A 22,698-nucleotide genomic window follows, 5' to 3' on the forward strand; every position below is an offset into this window, starting at 1 on the left:
ACAAGCAACTTACAAGTAATCATTTGTTACCTATTACGCTATATATATATATAAGTCTGAATGTTCAGTTATTTACTTTTTCAATTTCATTTATGATTCTATAAAAGAAAGTCTGATTTAATGTTTTATTTCTCGTAATCTAAAGCTCGTTTAAGAATAAACAACTAGAATATAATCAAACACTACATGCGATATCAAGTGCTCTGGAACAGGAAGCATGTATCTGACAGATTTAAAAACTACTTCACGTAACAACAGCAGCAGCAAACCAAGTAATAATTCATTATATTAAGGAGTACCTGAAGAAAGTTGGACTAATATCAGTTTGTCGAATGATCAAACACTAGACGGACAGACAATCTGAAAGCTTCATTGTACCTACTTATAGAATGAAGACATTGTAAACAATAAGCCTCTTACTGTATGATTCAATTGACTGTCTGACACACTCCCATGCTTCTATGAACATGCTGAGTAAGCTTGTAAATTCTTCTGATTGTCTTTCTATCATAATGAAAAGATATAAGGTTTCAACTCACAATTTATGTTTGTTATATTATGTTCCGAACACATTTGTAAAGAAAGAACAATCAGTATTCGTATCTATAGCTAAAGTACATATTTGTATCTTTACAAAAAGTGGGCTATTCAATTGTTACAAAAAGGCAATTTCTGACCTATTAAAGCAGTGATCTATAAAAAAAAACATCTTACAAAGGAATGAATACATATGCAATTCAAGTTAAATGATCATTACATTTATCCGTAATAGCCCCGAAACACACTCGCACACATATACATGTTTTTTTTTATAAACTTGTATAAAGCAAATAAAAAATCAGACAAGTTTTGTTATACGTTAAATTTAAAATCAGTGAGTGTACATGTACAAAATTATTATGAATTTAAAGCTTTAAGTCACTTTTGCAATAATGATTTCCCTTAACAAAATTAACAACGTAACATTATTATGATTTACATAGAAGCATTTGAAACATTGATTAAATATTTTATTAGTTCTTAAATTAGCATATAATGATGAGAGCATCTATATAACAAACTATACCCTGTTCAATATAATGAATAGAATATTGTGAAGATCTTTTACATCTGTCCAACTTTCTGTTGTACTTCTGAATCAGCAGGTTTTGAAGTCTTATAATACTTGGTATAAATCTCAATGATCTAAGAAACGGCTCCTGGAACAAATCATACAAATTGTAGTAAGTTAAATACGATTACAATACTCATTTTAGAAAATTTAAACTGTAAACATTTTTTATATTAATCGTTCACATTGGTGACTTCAGTTAGAAGCGAATGCAATATGTGGTATGTAGAGAGTCTCTGAATAAACACCCATGCAGATTTTCAACTTGTTTTGCCTTATAATTTCAGAAGAGAATATGTGTTGAAAATTACACACAGGCTTTCCATACACTGAGCTTGAAATATCTTGAGTTTTAGTAACACCACTCCCTTACCATGCGAGGGCCGTAAAATCATGACCGTACAAGTAAACACCGCTTTTTGCTTCAATGGCGCTCCATACATTTGAAGGTCAACGTTATGACATTCATTACGAAGTTTTAACATGTGTTCACAATTTAACACTATTTATTGTCATGTTTCTCAGTTGAAATGTTTATTTTGAACTCTGTTTTAGCTCCATTTTGAATGTGTTTTTTCCCCTTTTTTATTTAAGGGGCAACTTTGGTTATCAAGGCCTTTAGATACCTTTTGGTGATTATTCATGCTTACAATGCACTAGCCGTAATATTACGAACGTAACCAAAACACCGTTTTTTGCTCCAATGGCGCTCCATATATTTGAAGGTCAAATTTTTGCCATTTATTTTACACAAGTGTATACATGTTCTCTCAATCTGACATAATTTGTTGTCAGGTTTCTCCGTTTTAATGTTTAATTGAGCTTATATACGAACTTCGACAGTTGAAATCGGATAAAACTGGAGGGGTAGGCTTCCCTTCGAGGTCTGACACACGACGTTCTGAGACCTAACAATTTTACAAATAGTGTAAACCCGAGGAAATATATCTACTGGTCGTGTTTATTATTGAAACACGCATTGGCAATAACATTCCCTAGGGTTAGAACTCATTCATTGTATCTGTTCCGTCTAATGTAAATGATTAAAAACTAGAAGGAAAAAAAAAATGACACGATTTATAAAGTGCACACTTTTTTTAGGTATTTAATTACCAGTGGTCACAGAAACAAATTACTGTTGGCATTATAGGTATCAAGGCAAATTGTTATCTGATGAGAGTCCCGAAAAGACGTAAAAATGTCAAATATGGTTTTTATACATTCCATTTGGTTTCTAGAAAAAAGTGCTTGTTTACTTGATTGACTACAATCAATAGCTGCCAGCTTTAGTATGGTGTCAAATAATGAAGGTAAATACATATCTTGACCTACATGAACTTATATGAAAATAAGGAGATGATAAGTGATATGGAAACTATCCATTAAAGTTCAAATGAAGAGGATGAAAAAAAGAGATCGAAACCTGGTTTTATATCAATCTTCACCTATAGCTTGTTAGACATTGTTTATAGTTCGTTATAACAACAAAATTGTATAAGCAAAACATACACACTCATGCTAACATTCACTTCATTTGAACTTTGATGAATAGTTGTCTTAATGGCAGTCAAACCATATTTCCTTATTTTTTATCAATTGTTAAACGTTATAATAATTGTGATACTCTGTCAAACATGCAAGCCAACTGACTTGATAATCACCTATGAATTCAAAAGGTTATAAAAGTAAAATGTGCAAGCAATACTTCTATGTATCAATACCTTCAACCTTTATTTATCAACTCTAAAATCTTTTTTAAAACAATTTGCTTACCCTTTCAGGCAGGTGAGAAAAAAAATCAAAATGCTATTGTTTTCACATAAGTCATTGAAAACACGAATTAAAGTAATATTAAAAAATATGAGAACAAAGGAAAATGTGTCGTCATATTTCATGCACAGTTGAAAGCAAAACACAGAAACAGCTCTATGTTTATAGTTGCTAACACATATTTCAAAAGTCAACTTGAATTGTGCATAAACCCTTATATTCAAACTTAGACAGATGATACTTTGTCTTGCATATAGTAAACTCAATTAATTTGTTTAGTTTTAATCTCTCCCATTCTCCCTAAAATAAAAAAAATATAAATGATAGGTTTCAAAAAGTGCAACATTAGACGGAACATTTTGGTTCAATTTATTTATTTTAATCTTATACCTCTTCAAGGAATATCTGTAGCAGTGGACATTTGTGTTGACTTGTAGTCAGCATTTGAGTCAAGTGATCCAAAGAAACATGAGCTCTGTAACGCCAGACTGCAGGAATACTATGTAAATTTCTTATTGTTACATTTTCTGTCAGTATTTCTGTCTCGTTAAGTAACTGTAGAAGATAATCTGATCCTAAAAGTGTAACATGAAATAACTTTGCTTTAAAAGTTTGCATATAAAATTAGAATTTAAAAACATTAGTGAAACGCTTCATCTCTACAAACAGGGTCATATATTACCATTTGAAAGAAAACAAGAGAGTAAATGGAATTAACTTTTCAAAAAAGTATTGAATGGACTAGAACTAGAAACGAATACAAACATACCAATTGCAGAACACGATCTAGATATATAAAAAACATTATAAGACTGACTAAATAAAGGCAGCAGTAGTATACCAATATTCAAAAGTCATAAATCGATTGGGAGGAAACAAATCCGGGTTACAAACCAAATGCGAGGGAAAAACATCAACTATTAGAGGAAGGTAAGATAAGATAAATAATAGTTAAGAAAGATGATCTCACAAACTACCCTATCTAGAGAGGAATCACCTTATTATAAAATCCAAGTAACTTTTTCAGTAAAACCCTAATAGGTAGAATCAAAACAGCACTTGACAACAACAAAAAAGAAAAAAAGAACAGGAGCTGTTGCGACAACATATGTGTGCTATGAAATATCATCGAACAGTGTCCAGAGTATACCTTTAAGGATATAAAACATAGTAAATACTATCTTAACCTAAACTTTATGAATCAAAACCCTATATTTTCCTGATGCAAAAAAACTGATTCCTTCTCAGGATTCGAATCCTTTTTTCAGGAACACAGATTTTTCTGCAGTGAAATTTTGCGTTGTAAACACGGCGATGTTTATCAATTCTTCTGAAAGAGTTTAGTTAAGACATATGTATTTGCTGAATTAAGGTAGCCCAATACAAAGATTTTTATACTTCCAATCACTAACCTTTAAAATGCTGTAACTTTCTTATGAATGCATAGAAAATAATAAAAGAGGTATATATTGATAGATAAAAGATTAAACTTTTAAATGGTTGCAGTATGTTTACTATGCAATCATTATGTAATCAGTTATTATGTAATTAGTGGCAAAATCTGGGTTAGTTCTTTTGAATGAATTTAGCTCCATCATCTCTTTAACTATACAGAAATTTAACGAAATCTTAATCAACACATCATGGGCTTCAAAAGGGTGTCTCAAATTGTCCTTATGGTATTCCATTCTCTCATAAATCTCTAATTAGTGTAAACATCCTAACCACATAAAAGAAGATAATGTTTGATTAGGTGTAAAATTTGTTCTTTACATTCTATCTGAAATCTGAGACACACTTTTGTAGAAAATGGCAATAGGAACAACATATAATAAAATCAACCCTCTAGGGATACTCATGTAGAAGCCAATTTCATTTGAAAGTGTAAATTTGCTGAAAAATATTTTAGACACAGTTAACATTAAAATTGGTTACATAATTGTTGCATACTACTAACATTGCATGTATTTGAAAGAGTAATCTGTTAGCTATCCAAAACTTCCACTTTTATAAATTTTCAAGCATTATTAAGAAAGTTACAGCATTTTAAAATTTGGTAGTTGGAGTTATAAAATCTTTGTATTGTGCTACCTTAAAGCAATATGGATTAGACACAATTGAATCATACTTATTAAGTCTTCCCCATAATACTATATAAAATTACAATTAAAGTATAATAGAATAGGCATGCATGCATGTAAAGCAAACAGTTAATAAAATATAATACAAGCTACCACACGTAAAAAAGAAGATAGAGAGAGCAAAAAATAAAAAGAATGTTTGAAAGTCTTATAATTCTGTGATGATGCTGTGAGTGTTGATGATGATGTTCCGTGTCAGTATCAAAAACGCTTTATGAAGGTATAAGGAATCCGTTTGACCGTTTGATGAAACTTATGAACATGGTTGAAAATTGGTATAAATGCTGCAAATTTTGTATCTTAAACATTCTGAAAGTGTTAGATTGAGCAGGAATGTAAAACAACATATAACAGTCATCGCATCTGGACGATTTGTATCTTGATATATTTCATTGACGTCGGTGTATAGTTATATATGTGGTAACTTGCTGTGTCATTGACATGTACCCAAAATATAATTTTATGTATATATATAAAAAATTCTTACCAAGTCGTTTGTCTTCATATATACTTTTATTACTTCTCTCCAGTATTCTGTCTAAATTCTATCAATTAAAAAACGTTAATACATTATTAAATACTTGTGAATACGCTTTTAAGTATGTTCTTTAATGTGTCTTTCATATGAATGTTATAATTGTAATAAAAGAGAAAATTAGTACAAAACTGAAATGTGATTAAATTAGAATAAACATATTCTTTGGGGGTCCAATATATGATATTGCACATTGTCTTATAGCTTAGTCTTTTTTTTTTGCAATTTGAGATTATTCATAATTATATGTTTTAAGATTATACGAAACATTTGAATTGTAAAAAACAAGAATGTGTCCCAAGTACACGGATGCCCCACTCGCACTATAATTGTCTATGTTCAGTGGATCTTGAAATTGTGGTAAAAACTCTAATTTGGCATTGAAATTAGAACGATCATATCATAGGTAACATGTGTACTAAGTTGTAAGTTGATTTGACTTCAACTTCATCAAAAAACTACCTTGACCAAAAACTTTAACCCTGAAGCGGGACAAACGGACGGATGAACGGCCGAATGAACGAACGAACGGACGAACGAACGGACGGACGAACGGACCCGCAGACCAGAAAACATAATGCCCCTCTACTATCGTAGGTGCATTACAATCTCAAATTTGCAATACCCCATGCATATGTAAAAACCAAAACAATGGCAGTATTACTAAAACATTGATCCATTCATTATAAGATAATCGTGATTGCTTCTTTCATTATATAGAAAAGTGAAATAGATAGATAGAAAAAAAAGCCATCAGAAAATTCTTCAAGATCTAAATGACTCGAAAATCATAAACGGTACCAATTGTTCTACACCAAAATGCGCATTTAGACAGCCAATGTCTTTTTAGTGATGCTCGATGCCATTATATTTGAAAATCCAAAGCTTATTCAAAGTATAAAGACCTATAACCCCCCCCCCCCCCCAAAAAAAAAAAAAAAGTATAGCCAAATCTGGGCAGGGAATCATACCTTTGCATGAGGGAACATCTTCTATTAACGATAGCACAGGACAAAACAAAGAGTTACATATCTTTTAGACGAATATATAATCTTGAATTTCAAACAAAATTGTTTACAATTCGTTAGTTAGTTATGCCATACACACATCGTATTGGATAATCAAGTTAAGAAGTGTCAGTTTTATTATCTTACTTCCTATACAATTCTAGGAATATGAATGGTAAAAAGTAACCACATGGAGACCGTGTATATTCCATACTAGGTTAGTAAGCGGGGCTTATTTCAATTCACGATAAGTAGTTGTGTTTTGTCCCTTTATAAAAACCACACAGTGTTTTGGAAAAATCTTAAAAGTTTGATGATAATGAACGATTGAAATAAATTCATAAAGCACATTTAAATCGAACAAGTTGTTATTGTTTGCATATGTTTTGTATACACCAAAGAAAGTAGGTTCCTAATACTAACGGTCACTTCATAACTTTGATAAGCCACTGGTCTAGATGCCACGTAATATGTTTGAAGATAGTCGGTAAGATAAATTCGTTACATAGTGCGCTACAGACCTAATACAATATATAATGGGTCGCTAAATTACTATGTAACTATAAATCTTACCTACTCATAACTCTGTTGGAGCAGTTTCTGTGTCATGAGTACACACTTGTGTAAGAAGTCCGTAAAGTGTGTACATGCACGGGTAAAATGTATCAGCTGAGATATATAAACACCATATGACAGAGCTGTGTGAGAGCCGTGGTCTATTGGTTAATGCATCGCGGACTATTAACACAAAGTGTTCCTGGTTCGATTCCCGTTCCGGAAAGAAAATTTCAGGGCCTAAATTTTCGGCTCTCCCTTGATACAATTTGCGAGTAAGTATAAGTTTCGGGAGAGCCGAAAATTATTTCCGTCAAATTTTTTGATCTCCCTTGACACCATTTGCGAGTTTGGTCTTGAGGAAACGATGATAGTCCGTCGGAAGGGAACGATAATTTGCTGACCCGTGTTAAGATAGATATAGAGCCATATCTCTTGCAAGTTAAAGGCACCCTTGGAGATTTCGAAAAAGAGCAGGCTAATGCCGCTTCAATGCACCACTCTCACACGCTAAGTGGAAAGGGATTCATATAAGTTGCAAAACTTGTTTCTTAATCCATTTAAAAAAATTTTGTTTAAACTAAACCATATGACAGAGCAGAGGGTAAGTTACTGCTGAGAAATTGAAAATTGGTAAGTGGAAAGTTGAAATCATCGCGTTCGTCATAGATTTATATGTGAAGTCTTCCATCTGTGTTAATTATGAGAAAAAGATCAAGAGATGAAGCAGTCCGTCTACTGTCAGTATTGTCCTCAATTTCAAATATAAATATGAGATACAGACAAAATGTTCATAGCAAAATGTTACATTTTTTACATCATATAATAGTTAAGAATGTAAGAGCAGGACAGGTTAATTTAAATGTATTATAAAATATCAGCTGCTACTTTTTGTTTGTTTGAGTTATGATAGCAAGATAAGGGATTGTATCCGAGTTAATAAATTTCCTAAAACAAGCTAAGAAAAAACATAGCAGTGTTAAGAGGCGTATAAAAAGAAAAAAAAAACTATTTCTAAAAAAAAATGAAAAAATGCAATGTATACACCTGTATCCATGCGCATAAATACCAATATATATTGTTTGGTTTTTCGATTTCACTGTTACCAGAATAAAATAAATAATTTAAGGGCAACGAAACTTTCCTCCGCATTATACTCTCAGTTTGACAACTGACTAATATATACATGATATATGCACAAACCTTCAAAACAGGAGTAATGTATCTTTTGGCAAAGTTTTCTTCCCATTCAAGTCTTCCATCCTTACTTAATAATTGACACAAACCAGGATCCAAATTTTCTACTAAAAAATGTCAAATTTTTATACTTGAAAAAATTCGGTATTAAAGAGACTACAAAAAGTGGGTATTTCAAAGCACATACAGAATTAAGAGCTTCGTGTGATTATCTTTTATATCCTGGCCGATTTTGATCATTCGTGAACCTTCTTTGGGGCAAAACTCCAAGATTTATAGGGATACACTATCTACAAGTACATCGTGTTTGATAGTTATATGTTCTAGCAATGTTTTCGTTATCCTTGCAAGATCATTTGTTATCCGTTCTTTATAATTATCATTTATCTGTTCTGGTTTTTATAATAAGGTAAATCAAAACAATGGTTTATTATGTGATTAAATCATATCATGTTAAGGTAAGACAAACAATTAGCGGGCTTTAAGGGTTTCCATACGACTTCATTAATTAAAAGTCTTGCATTTTTAAGACAATGACATGTCGACATATTAAGTCTGCAAAATTAAAGGATAAGCATTCACTGCTCTCCTTTGTTCGTTTAGGGCTAATGTCAAAATGAAATGCATATTTCTTTTTACAACGTTGACGAGTTCAAAAACATATTTTCGCAAAGAAGGTAACTGTTATTATTGTCAGACTTTTAATGTTAGTGGAAAGTATCTAGATTAGAAACCTGACATCAGGAAATCATATTATTTCAGTAAGAAAGTCTTACATGGTATAAGTGTCCATTTTGTTTTAATTTACAATTAATATATTCTATTAACTCTGGCCTTTGTTGGTCTTTTTGTTTTAGGTTTAGTTCATTTATATGTTTGGAGTTTAGTAGGACGGCAATTTTCACTGAATAAGTACACATTTTTATTTAGGAGCCAGCTGGAGACCGTCTCCGGGTGAGGGATTTTCTCGCTGCGTTGAAGACCCATTGGTAGCCTTCGGCTGTTATTTGCTTTTTGGTCGTGTTATTGTCTATTTGACATATACCCCATTTCCATTCTCAACTTTATTGCTGAATTTATAATTTGTGATAATCAAAGAGATTGTTTACCCATAATGATTAACTATTGATGCTTTTATTCATTCATTGTAAAAATAATCTATTGTTCAAATAATTATATAATTCGCGATTAATATGGCGTCATTTCTTCGAGATTGTGACAAAAACAGTCTTCGTGAAAATTAAAAAAACCCACACAAATGATGTGGGTATGTTGATACAACACAGTAAATTTTTCAATTACCGTCTTGACTTGAGGCATGTTCATCCATAATGCTGTTCAATATACAGTGTACTAGAAGACATACATCATCCTTGCTTTTACCAAGTGTTTTTTGTAGAACGTGAAGGTCAGATGCAATATGATCCATTATAAAAGGAATGACATGCTTTGGTGACAATTTTTCCTCAACTTTAATTGTAGAGATAATTGCCTACAATATTAAAGTTTTTCTATCCATAACATAATATCCAACCATAGTTTAAAAGCAATACATATATGGGCAAAATACAAACATGTACAGAATTTAAACTTGATAACCAGTAGTTACGACAGGTAAAAATAACTCTACAAATATTTTAGTACAACTGCTGCGACTTGATCTAGGATCAAAATCAAGTTAACCTTGTAGTCAGACTTGGTCTATGGGCTATTTTGATTACAGTCGAAAAAGTTAATGAGGTCCGCTCATTCAAAATACTGAAATGCCACTAAACACCAGCAATTTGTATATCACAAGATGGCTTGCATCAAAAAATTTTGAACTCATGAACCAGAACAAACCATTTGAACTTTATGATGAAAATTATGAATAAATTTTATAAATACAAAAACGTAACAAAAATTGGCAGCATGACTACGAAATTTTTCAGCATCAATTCCGACATTAAGAGTGTCACTATTCTATGAGCGTCACTGATGAGTCTAATGTAGACGAAACGCGCGTCTGGTGTACTAAATTATAATCCTGGTACTTTTGATAACTATTCAATATACTGAAGCGTCATTAAAAACAGCAGTGATAGTATGTCACATAAATATTAGCCGCATCATCAAACACTGACCATATTTGTACTTTTTTTTTAATGAAACCTGTTAATCTTTTCTGAATAAAAGGAGAGGATAAAACAGCTAGAACATCATGCGTAAAAACTCTGTGCTCATTGTATGAAGTAAAATTTATTATATCTTTACTATAATTTGATATATATATATAGATTATAACATGGCATTTTTCTTATCAGACCCCTTATCAGCCCGAAAGCCGACAGGCTCGGGGGATGATTTTGACCATGGGCTGATAAGGTGTCTGATCTGAAAAATTATATGTTATGTTCTTTTTATCATATATTTCAGCAAAAGACATACAGACTAAAAATATTTTGAAAACGTCGAATCAATACGTTTTAGTGTTGTAACATTTGTTTTGCAGTTTTTAATAATTATATATATTCGTTATTCTTAATATTTATTGTATCCAACTTTATAATGTTAACTTTACATCACTGGGTCGATGCCACTGCTGGTGGACATTTCGTCCCCGAGGGTATCACCAGCCCAGTAGTCAGCACTTCGGTGTTGACATGAACATAAAGTATATGGTAATTTTTTTATAAATTTTCTGTTACAAAACTTTGAATTTTTCGAAAAACAGGATTTTCTTATCCCAGGAACATATTACCTTAGCCGTATTTGGCGCCACTTTTTTTAATTTTGTGTCCTCGATGCTCTTCAACTTTGTACTTGTTTGGCTTTAGAACTATTTTGATCTGAGCGTCACTGATGAGTCTTATGTAGACGAAACGCGCGTCTGGCGTATTAAATTATAATCCTGGTACCTATGATAACTATTTATATCACTGGGTCCATGCCACTGCTGGTGGACGTTTCGTCCCGAGGGTATCACCAGCCCAGTAGTCAGCACTTCGGTGTTGACATGAATATCAAGTATATGGTCATTTTATAAATTTTCTGTTACAAAACCTTGAATTTTTCGAAAAACTTAAGATTTTCTTATCCCATGAAAAGATTACCTTAACCGTATTTGGCACAACTTTTTTGAATTTTGGGTCCTCAATGCTCATCAACTTTTTACTTGTTTGGCTTTAGAACTATTTTGATCTGAGCGTCACTAATGAGTCTTGTGTAGACGAAACGCGCGTCTGGCGTATCAAATTATAATCCTGGTACCTTTGATAACTATTTACACACAAAAACGTACCATTGATGTGTACTTTCCGGAATTTGCCGAATGACGTCGAATGTCATGCGATAATGTTACAGAAAAGCATGAGATAATAACCGGAAGACGTTGATATGATACGGAAGTATTTGATATAAATCGGAAGCAGTTGATAAAAAATCATATCTCACGGCTAACGCAATTCTTCAAATTTAACGAATAAATGTTCTAATATTTCACATGAATCTGCATAATTTAAAATCCATTAATTACCAAAAAAGCAAAATCCCATGTTTCTATTTTGAAAATACTAAAAACATGGATAACATATGGACGTGGTCGAACTAACAAACCAGAAACTTTAGAACAATCAGACAACACATAATATGAGTAATAAATATATAAAGATAAACTGGCACAATTTAGTTTTTAATCATTGGATAAAGGACAATACAATTTATATATATATATATGCTATAATTTATGACAATGGTAGAATATCTAAAGATAATAAATCTTCAATAAGTTAAACTTTTAAAGAAATTGGATTGTTGATATAATACAAAAGGAAGAGACGTCAAAAACTATTGTCAAGTGTTAAAAAATAACTATCCAAAAAGCAAATGCGAAATTATATATGATTTACAAAAAAATAATATTTAAGGTATTTATATAATTTTATCCTAAATTTAAAGAAAATAATGGTATAATTGTACCCCATGATAAAACTAACTTTTACATATATTTATTATTATATTGCTGAAAAATCAAGTATATGTGGTAATGTTCCGAGTAAGAAAACTGTCTATCTGAGATCAAATGACATTGATTTTTATAGATAACTGAAGGGCACTTAACAATAATCAAAACCAAAAACCGTACAGTAAACTATAACCGGTCTCAGCAAGATAAATTGTGAAACAATTCATACGGAAATAAAACGGCCTAATGTGTTATAAAACTAAAAAAATAAAAGACAGCAACTTATAAACAGGCTCCTGACATGTAGGGATACCACAGTGAAATTCAACTCGTAAGTCGAATACAAACTGACAAAGCCATAGCAAAAACCGTTGAAAAGACAAAGAACAGAACTAAAAACATAACAGAACATAAAATACTGAGCAATAAGAACCCACCGTAAACAGTGGGTAATTGCAAGTGCTCGGGACGGAAGGTAAGAATATCCTGCATCACATGCAACATCCGTCTTGCTTCTACTTTAAAATAACTTGATATGTTATATCAGAGATGACAAGGATATTGACGAACGAACGTACAAAAGCGTAACTTGACGAATCGTACCAAACAGGAGCCATTGTTTAAACATATTATATTCAAAGGATAAATCTAACACATAACGCATCTTAAGTTATTCACATTGGAGTTGCAACTCGTATATTACATCTCTGATGCTCGTTACATCTACTGACAGTGAGTTTATACGGCAATCAACGAGTTCACAGACTGCAAACAACAACAGATTCATGTAAAAACTCAATTTACAACAGACCACGGCAAATGAGTTGCATACTGGTTAGGTTCCAACTTTCTGAATATAAAATATATACATTTTACTCACTCATACAGATGGATCTTATGTACATGACACCTTGCTGACATGGATTGTCATTGATATGGTCATATTTATAAATTATCTGTTTACAAAACTTTTAAATTTTTGAAATACTCAGGCTTTTCTATCTCAGAGATATATTACCTTACCTGTTTTTGGCAAAACTTTTAGGAATTTTGGTCCTTAATACTCTTCAACTGCGTACTTTATTTGGCCTCTTCAATTTTTTTTTATTTGAGCGTCACTGATGTGTCCTTTGTAGTCGAAACCCGCGTCGTCTGGCGTAAATACAAAATTTAATTCTGGTATCTTTGATGAGTTTATTTACTCACAAGGCAATTAATTCTAGTGAAATTGTTTCCGTCTACTTTGGCATGTTTTGAGCTCATGTGGTAATCAACAATGTTGGGACAAAGCTTAAGTTTTGTACAAAATAACTTATTTTCCATTGATTTCATGTTAACTATTTTCTATTATTACTATACCAATAACGATATGATAAGCCGATTCGCGCCGCCACCAGGTAGTTTCACAATAACTTTTAAACCGGGCTTTGATTGCTGATAAGTTGATGATAATAATTTTAAAAGAGTTTATTGGACCTTTTGAAGATCTAGCAAAATAACGCTGTTTGAAAGGACACTTACGTAGTTAAGATATTCAATACTGTGAAGGAATATCCAGTTCTTCATCTTTGGTAAATTATCCCAAATAGAACACATACAAGACCTATGATTAATCAGGATTTCTTTTTTGAGAAATATAGTGGAGATATTTGAATTTCCAAATGATTTTTTTTAATAAATTCATTACTTAGGAGAATGAATAACTTAAGATTATTGAATTGACATTGGAGTTCTTGCTTGTTTTGCTACAAGTTTTTTTTTCTACTGGTACAAAGAAACTTTCACACTAATTATTTGTTGTATTAATGAATTTAGTAAAGGTTTTAACTTATTTGCTGTATAGAAATTCCGTACTTTATAATTTATCAGTTATACATATAAATATTAATCAAAAGGATAATCTGAATTGTAATGTATTAAAAACATTGTGACAGTACTATTGGTAATCTTCATCCCTTTTTTACAATAGTTTCAGTTTTAACTAAACATGCTATTTTGCAGTAATGTATCACATAATGACAAAACACGAACAACTATCATCATATCCACAAACCTCATTATCAATATTAGCTCCTATGAACATAGACAAGTGTGTGAGTAACCTAATCAATGAAACAGATATTCGGTCTATACTTCTATCTTGTAGAATGACAAGTTTCTGAGTTAAATTTCGTGCACTACCAAGTATGTGACCTTTTTCAATCATGTCAACACTGTGAATAGCAAAATGCATATATAATAATATTGCTGAAAATGATATTATCTAAGCAAATAAACTGATTTCAGAGACAATGCAACATATAATTGGACACAATAAATCAAAGATATGCTTTGCATAATCTGCTACAATTTCCTCTAATTTTATAGGTCATTTGCGCCAAAATATAGTATGAAAGCAGACTTATTTAGAAATTGTTTGTTCACTGAGTGTGTGCATTAGCTAAATTATACTTTTTGATATTGAAAAGACAAATTAAACAGCTTAAGTATCCTTTTGGTTTACATTGGTTTGTTAATTTGTGTTTGAATTTATCTTTATGATATATAACAGCTATTGAGTAAGACGGGCATGAAGGCCGTTGGTGTTCTCGTTTGAATTGTTTTACATTGTCATATCGGGGGCTTTTATAGCTGACTATGGATATGGGCTTTGATACTATATATGCGCTTGAATTTTTACTTTATAAAATTTTTGTTCACTTTGAAGATTCCGTATATCGTCAAGTTATTGGAATTCAAATGGGTACTCACTGTGCACCACTTATTGCGGACCTGTTTTGGTATCGTTATGAGTTACAATTGATGACTAAAATTAGCACTGACCCTATCGAAACAACATTTGATACAAAAATTTAAGAATACTTTTAGATATTTGGATGATATATTGGCTCTCAATAATGACGACTTCAGTATGTATACTAAAGAAATTTATCCTGTTGAACTTACTTTGTATAAATCTAATACTAACAATGACCACTGCCCTTTAATAAAAAAATTTATGATAAAAGAGATGATTTTTCATTTCCTATCGTTTATTATCCATTTTTAGATGGTGACGTTCCCTTGCCACCATCTTATGGTGTTTATATATCTTAACTTGTACGATTCGCTCGTGTATGTAACAACGTATCAGATTTTAGCGAGAGACATTTATGTATTACTGAAAAATAATTACACCAGGGTTTTCGATATCACAAACTAGACAAAACATTTACTAAATTTTATCATAGGTATAAGGAAATAGTTCGTAAATATAACTCAAGATGCAGACATCTTATACGTTCAGGTATTTCACATCCAATCTTTATGGTAATATTCTTTACAAAGAACAAAAATGTCAGTATTCACCTCAAAAGCTTACAAAACCTTTAAACAGACTTATTAAGAAGGGATATATTTACGATACTGTTGTCAGGTCATTAAAGATTGCTTATTTTGGCTTTAATGTTGATTCACTTATAGGGTCTTTGCATCGGAACTAATCACATTTAAAAAAAACCCCAGTTGTTGGCATGACACGGGTTATGTTCTTCTCATATATTTTATGATATTATGATACGTAACCCCTAACGGGAGGGATTGTGCCTGATATTCATATGACGAAGGCATACTCTTTCAATCAGTTTAATTGAGGTCTGGACCTGGCATGTCAGTTAACTGCTAGTAGTCTGTTGTTATTTATGTATTATTGTCATTTTATTTATTTTCTTTTGTTACATTTTCTGACATTGGACTCGGACTTCTCTTGAACTGAATTTTTATGTGCGTATTGTTATGCGTTTACTTTTCTACATTGGCTAGAGGTATAGGGGGAGGGTTGGGATCTCATAAACATGATTAACCCGGCCGCAATTTTGCGCCTGTCCCAAGTCAGGAGCCTCTGGCCTTTGTTAGTCTTGTATAATTTAATTTTCTTGTGTATAATTCGGAGTTTAGTATGACGTTCATTATCACTGTAGTAGTATACATATTTTTTAAGGGGCCAGCTGAAGGACGCTTACGGGTGTGGGAGTTTCTCGCAACATTGAAGACCCATTGGTGGCTTTCGACTGTTGTCTGCTCTATGGTCGGGTTGTTGTCGCTTTGACACATTCCCCATTTCCTTTCTCAATTTGATTTGCTCATTGTTGAAGGCCGTACGGTGTTTTAATTTGTATAACTATTGATTTTGTTATCAATAAATTAAAAGCAAACTAAATATTACTAGTATGTTATATAGATATACACATTCATGGATCTACAATCTGTCGATACCTGTAACTTTGCATTGCACAAGATAATATTTTTCTCTGTACTGTTTATGACGTCTTTACACTTAATCCATTGGATGTTGAATGTTTACGGATTGATAGTTTAGTCTTAGATGCATGATATTTTTATTAGTTGTTAGTTGCTTTGAACTAGCTGTCAGATAACTGCGATTCTCTCAGATCTGTTCCTAGTGTCATTTTGTTTTCGGGATGTACAAGTACCCGGCCACGTACAATTATATTTTTATCCATCTGATGAGTTAAGCCTTTTTCAACTGGTTTTTATAGTTCGTTCTTATGTTGTACTATTATACCATTGTCCCAGGTTAATGGAGGGTTGGGATCCCGCTAACATGTTTAACCCCGCCACATTATAAATGTATGTGCCTGTCCCAAGTCAGAAACCTGTAATTCAGTGGTTGTCGTTTGTTTAAGTGTTACATATTTGTTTTTCGTTCTTTTTTTTTTTTTTACATAAATAAGGCCGTTGGTTTTCTCGTTTGAATTGTTTTACATTGTCATATCGGGGCCTTTTATAGCTGACTATGCGGTATGAGCTTTTCTCATTGTTGAAGGCCGTACGGTGACCTATAATTGTTAATATCTGTGTCATTTTGTCTCTTGTTGATAGTTGTTGCAATCATACCACATCTTTTTTTTTATATGTATAGAATCAATTACAAATTTATCATTTGCATAGAAGAATAACTGTATTTACCCTTCGTCCTTTATATTTCCTTCAACTGGCTGATGATCATGTCCCCCAATCTTTTCACCACAGACAAGACATTTACTTTCAACAGTTGGTTTCCCACACTGAAAGTAAACTGAGGATATAAAGAGTCTGCGGATATGTACTGAATGTAAAACGGATAAAAGCATCAGAAATGCCAAGTATTGGTATGTCAAATTTCGAAGAGATATTGCAGCGGGTCGGCCCTCGTATAGCAAACCAAAAAATTCGCTAAAAGCAGGAATCAAGTTAGCAATGACATTTAGACATCCTGCTTTTGGAGCAAAATATCGTAGCATACATTACAATGGAGTCTCAGAGTTCTGCATAACACCATATCCGTTTTCAAACAAGAGATACGTAATATGAACTGATTCAAAATAGCAAAACTGTTTTCGAAATCAAGTGAGCTTGTTTGCATGTTTATTATTTCATGTCATCCGTTTTATCCGATAAGCTTCCGTTAGGTTTCCGTTTTATGTGGTACTCGTGCGTTTGATGTACGTTCGACATCCGTTCTGTCCTGTATGTTTCCTGTGTGTGTCCATTAGATATTCGTGACGTGTCTGTTTTATTTCGTCAGTAAACCAACGAACTCCTAACGGATACAAATTTTGTAAACGGAAAAGTTTCATTCGTACGGTGTCCTTTCGAGCAATCCGGTTAGTTGTGACCACAGCTAAAAAGGCAATAACTCCTTAGAGGCTCAGTTTACAATTTTGGTCATGTTTACTTATATGTTAATCTTAATTTGTCTAACAGTATTGCTGTTTACAGCTTATTTTTATTTATAACAATATTCAAGATTATTACTTAAAACTGAAAAATGTTCTCATTCTGACTTTTAAAATGTCAATTGAATTAGGAGTGCAAATTTTTTCTTGATAAGTGGCAAAATGGTACATAAAGTAATGTATACAAATCAAAATTTTGAATAAATTCGATATCACTAATATAAACATGCCATTTCTCAAGTACTTCCAACGAAATTTCTACACTACAAAAGTAATTCTTATGTTGTACTGTTAAACCACTGTCAAATGTTATGGGAAGGGTTTGAATCCCGCTAGCATGTCTAAACCCGCCACATTCTTATGTATGTGCCTGTCCCAAGTCAGGAGCCTGTAATTTAGGGTTGTCGTTTGTTTATGTGTTACATATATGTTTTTCGTTCATTTTTTGTACATTAATTAGGCCGTTAGTTTCTTGTTTTACATCTCTCATTTCTGGCCTTTTGTAGCTGACTATGCGGTATATGCTTTGCTCATTGTTGAAGGCCGTACGGTGATCTATAACTGTTAATGTCTGTGTCATTTGGTCTCTTTGTGGAAGGTTATTTGAACAATTTATTACCAAGTTTACATATTCATTTGTTTTTGTAATATTCTTTTTTCATTCCATCTTAAGTTCACAATTATTTAAATGTTATTTCCTGGCAGATCCTTTTATATGGAATTTATTATCCTTTTTTTTCTTCGATAAATCTATTAACTGTACCATATATTAACATACTGCAAGTTCTTTTTTATAACCACTCCCCACTTCCCACATCTTCTTATGCTCTTTCAGTGAGATATGTTCATTTGTAATTAAAACTAATTTCCATAAACAGTGCAAGATATGGAAGAATATTTTTCTTCGGTTGTTTAAGAGTGGTAGGATATACATTTTTTGTAACAAAAACAAATGAAAATTAAATTCTAATAGAATGTCATCGGGTTTGTTTTATACTACCTTCAACTTGTAACATAACATCCTTTAATAATTTTGTATACCAACATTGCTATGAAACAGCATATGTGATTCCATGCATTGAAAACACAATGTGTAAAAAATGGTTAAGAAAAAAAAACCCGCTGGAACGAAGTCATTGTTTTATACTTTTGTATTATTCAAAGCGGATCGTTCTTTGCGATCAATCGCAAGAGAATATGATCACAAGTTATCTTGATAGCAAACTGAACCACAGTCAAAATTCACCTACGTTACAGTTTTGAGAATAATTACAAACATCGCAAAAAGTGTATAAGAATTATCATTAAATGACAAATAAAAGCGTCCACTGACGAGTTTGATTATAACTTTTTGTGCAACTAGTTATACAATATTTTACCAGACAATATAAAAAAGGCTAGATCATCTTTAAAGTTTATACGGAGACAACTGGCGGTCTGATAGCAATGGTAAACGTTAGGCCTATGTGATTTTAGCAATGAATAATACGACATGTAGTAAAACTAAAATTGTGTTGGTTGTGTTTTCATTGTCATTAACAAGCTGAAATGATAATGGATTTTTACAATTAGTTTCCTGTTTAGAGTATTACTTTTTGGACTTGTTAGGTTTTCTTAACTCACCACAGGCTGTATTCAAGTAGAAATTTCGTTAATTTCCTCAAGTTTTACTAATGACACATTAATTGCATCTCTGGTGCTGTATTTGTATCTTTGATGTTTTACTACATTACTTATAACGATGCCACATGTGGAGCAGGATATGCATAATCTTTCGGAGCCTACGAGATTACTCCGAATTTCTATAAAGTGGGGTTCATATTGCATAGTCTTTTTTTTCTATGTTGTGTTTTGTGTTCTGTTGTTTGTCTGTATATATATTTTTGTTTTTCAGTAGCAGCGTCGTCATTTTTTTCTCTTCTTTCTATGAATTCGCTTCTTTGAAATATTTCGCTTATATTTTAAGTACTTATAAACTACTGTTTTGTTTGTATATATTCATTATGTAAGAATTAAAGTTCTATTATCATTAATGATAACCATTTAAAAGAGAAGAGTATACATAAAATGCACACATTTTCCTACCAGTTTCTTATTCTGGTCCTTTAAAAAAAGATTATACTGTGGTTTAGTGTACTTACTTCACCAACAACATATGGATGACCTTGGGAGCATTCTGTAATTAGAAATAAAACATTTTTAAATTAAGCAAACTCTAATAAAAATAATTATTATTAATGTCTCCAGAATTATTGCATCGATATCATAATTGTTCTATGTCACTGATATATAAAAGCTAGTCGAATTTAAAAAAAAAATTATGCAGAAGTATCACATATAAGTTAAGGCATTGGTTATTCATAATTTAGGAATACATCAATTACTAAACATCATTGAGATGTGACCCATCTTTGTTGACCCGCTAACATTAACGTGTGGTATGTATGGACAGGTTGATATTAAGCACTTTTTAAAAGTTATTACAGGGTGTACGTTGCACTTATGTGCTAAGAGTGATTTCATTTTATATTTTCTAAGTTAAAGTGTTATATTTGGCTAAGGAAGTTGTACACACACTATGATACACCCTCTTTCATGGGTTTTATACATGTCAATTATTAACTTTGAAATCATAACATCGGTATCATAGAACATAGGGTTGTCAACTGAAACCAAAGTTTTTGAACTTGACTTTTGATCTAGTAAGTTGTACATAAATTAGGACACACCCTCTGATGTTGGTTAATATACATGTCAAGTATAAACTTTAAAATCATAACTGTTCTCATAATAAAGGTCGGACACGATCTTAACCATAGGACATGGGGTTGTTAACCGAATCCAAAGTTTTTGACCTTGACAAATGACCTAGTAAATTATTCAAAACATTATATAACACCTCTGGTGTTGGTTACATAGAAGCATATCTCGATTTAAAAACCCCCAATTTTATAACTATCACAAAATACACAGAAAGAAGTAAGAGAATCATAAGGTCAAAACAATATCAAAGAATTGGAAAATGAAGAAGTTGTGTGACTTATTCATTAGTTAAGGAGATAATACCCAGCAGATCGTCTTCCTCTTGTTTGTGACTCAATATTAATTTTTATGAGTACTTGCGAAATATGTGACGATATTTATTAATTTTACATATTAACTTGTTCAATTTGAGTTGCTTATATCTACATCATTTGGTATCTAGTGGGTAGTTAACTCATTGAAATATTTACCACAACTTCTTATGATTGATGAAAAATTGGAAAGCAGAAAGGTATGTGTATGACAGGTCTGAAAATGGATTACATTTTTGCTGATCTTTACTGTCGAAGTGCTTATTACATTTAACCTTACTCTATGAAGAAGTATTTGATCAATATATGTCTAACATATTACTGGAAAGAACAATATTGTGTTTATGTTTTAATGCAAATAAATGCTATTTTGTTATCTTTATGGCGTAAATTCGTGGTATTTGGATTTATTTTAATGTGTGAAAAAACAACAGAAAACAAAACTAGCGTATAAATGATGTATACTAAGGATTTTCTTATCCCAGGAATAGATTACCTAATTCGCATTTGGCACCACTTTTGGGATTTTTGGGTTCTCAATGCTCTTCAACCTTTGACTTGTTTGGCTTTATAACTATTTTGATCTGAGCGTCACTGATGAGTCTTATGTAGATGAAACGCGTGTCTGGCGTACTAAATTATAATCCTGGTACCTTAAATATCTATTTACACCACAAGGTCGATGCCACTTCTAGTGGACGTTTCTTCCCCGAGGGTATTGCCAGCCCAGCAGTCAGCACTTCGGTGTTGACATGAATATCAATTATATGGTAATTTTTATAATTTTCCTGTTAGAAAACTCTGAATTTTTCGAAAAACTAAGGATTTTCTTATCCCAGGAATAGATTACCTTAACCATATCTGGCACATCTTTTTGGAGTTTTGGGTCCTCAATGCTCTTCAACTTTGTACTTGTTTGGCTTCATAATTTATTTGATCTGAGCGTCACTGATGTGTCTTATGTAGATTAAACTCGCGTTTGGCGTATTAAATCATAATCCTGGTACCTTTGATATCCATTTAAAGTTAACAGACATAGAATCTTTTGACTAACCAGGCAAGGACCAGTTATTCAAAGGGATAGAAATAAATTTAGAATACTATTTATTGACAGGATAATTGAATTCAGCTTTGCATGGATCGCCTTTTGAGTAAATTCACATTCAGTCAAAATGTAACCACAAGAAGGAAAACAATAGCACAATTACAAATCAGACGACTACTCTAGTGGAGTAAGGAAACTAACGGCTTCATTTATGTATAAAAAATGAACGTTTAGAGAAAATTAAAGTCCGTAGAACTGTGATTTCAAGCAATTTATCAAAGTCCAAAGAACGTAATTTCGAAAACAATTATCGGTGCAGAACGAAACTTTAACTTGATCTGTAACTCGCCATCCTCAACTCACAAACTAAGAAACTCAAAGAAATATCTTATGAACTGTATATCATATATCATATCATAAAACAACTCACTGTACATAACTGACTGGTCAATCAGTGCTTCTCTGACATAAGTTATCTCCTCCTGAGGCATTGTAGGGTAATAAGAATTCTGAAATAAAATGAATTGAAATAGATATCATAAAACACTATCATTTTTTTCCTTCAGGATGAGACAGTATACATGTACTTGTAATACATATTTG

The 22,698-nt window shown here is 32.0% G+C and overlaps 1 pseudogene; it reads right to left on the reverse strand.

The window, feature by feature from the left end:
* Positions 1-22,698, reverse strand: part of LOC143060957 (E3 ubiquitin-protein ligase rnf213-alpha-like) — a 198,751-nt pseudogene that overhangs the window by 10,390 nt on the left and 165,663 nt on the right.

The sequence above is a fragment of the Mytilus galloprovincialis genome, chromosome 1 (assembly GCF_965363235.1).
Source record: "Mytilus galloprovincialis chromosome 1, xbMytGall1.hap1.1, whole genome shotgun sequence".
NCBI lineage: Eukaryota > Metazoa > Mollusca > Bivalvia > Mytilida > Mytilidae > Mytilus > Mytilus galloprovincialis.